This window comes from Myotis davidii, unplaced genomic scaffold (assembly GCF_000327345.1).
Source record: "Myotis davidii unplaced genomic scaffold, ASM32734v1 scaffold570, whole genome shotgun sequence".
Lineage (NCBI taxonomy): Eukaryota > Metazoa > Chordata > Mammalia > Chiroptera > Vespertilionidae > Myotis > Myotis davidii.
The window spans coordinates 211,044-212,303 of NW_006283631.1; positions in this window are offsets into that span (position 1 = coordinate 211,044).

The window sequence follows — 1,260 nt, forward strand, 5'->3', positions numbered from 1 at the left end:
TGTATTGCAAGAAGGACGTCTGACTGCCTGTTTAGACATCCCCTGAGGGGTCCCAGATTGAAGAGGATGCAGGCCGGGCTGAGGGACAAACCACCCCCCATGCACAAATTTTGTGCACTGGATCACTAGTATCATTATAAAGAAATCCACATGCAAATGAAATAGGTAGAACTGAGAGATAAAACCATAGGCTGCCTAGCCCTACCATGGGGAAGATCAGGAGAGAAGTCCGAGATGGATCACACCACAGGAAAAGAGTGAGGACATGAAGGCATTAATTTGAACTATTTACAAAAGATTGGGAGGTTACATTTAGTTTATATGCTAGAGTCTTTGGGTATGGTACAACGTCTTGTTCTTCTACTCACAGTGGTCAAGGTCAGTGTAGATAATTAATTACGTAGCTTCATGTCCATCATGTGTAGCCAATTCTACCCACTGAGACACATGCTTAGAAGGAAACAGATTAGTAAGTCACAGGAATACATTGTCCTTGTAATATGTGCCAATTTGTGTCAGAGCAACAGCATCAGATGCTTACTAAAATTGCTCTCCTGTTCCTAATTATCACCTAGAACAGTTGTGTGCAACAGAGCAAATGGAGCTGGGAGGGAGTAGAAAGCAATCAGTTTTGAGGATTTTCCCCAAATTAGGATATTTTGAGGAAAAATAGCATTTATATGCTATATTCATTTAATGCTTAGATTAACCACGGAGCTAGATATATTTGGAGACACTCTAAAGTTAGGCTGTGTTTTTCTATTTGAGGTATTTGAATTATAACTTTTGAGGTATAATATACTCTTCTCAATTAAGGTGACCATTTCATTTATCATGTTTTATGCAATAAATAAAAAGCAGTATAAGTCAAACATTTTAAGACACTAAAGTGAAAAAGTGCTACGTCTTTCACACACCAAGTGAAATAAGCATGGGCTGGGAAGTCAGGCAGAGCTCACTGAACTCACTGATTTACCCTTTATTTGTCCAAATGACTTTTTCCTTTTTTATCCATATGAAATGTCATCACTATCTACTTAATCTCTCTGTCCAATTTCATACAAAACACATAGATATTATGATGCTTTACATTTTGAATTATTTTCCACGGGTTTCTTTGTCAGCATTCCTAGCTGTCATGTGGTACTTACTGGTTTTCTCCCTTGAGTGGACATGCAGAAGGTAGGAGAGGAAGAAAGGGAGGCATGTTTACCTGAGTTCTAAGTCAACAGTTGACATCAACTTTTATTTAAAATATAT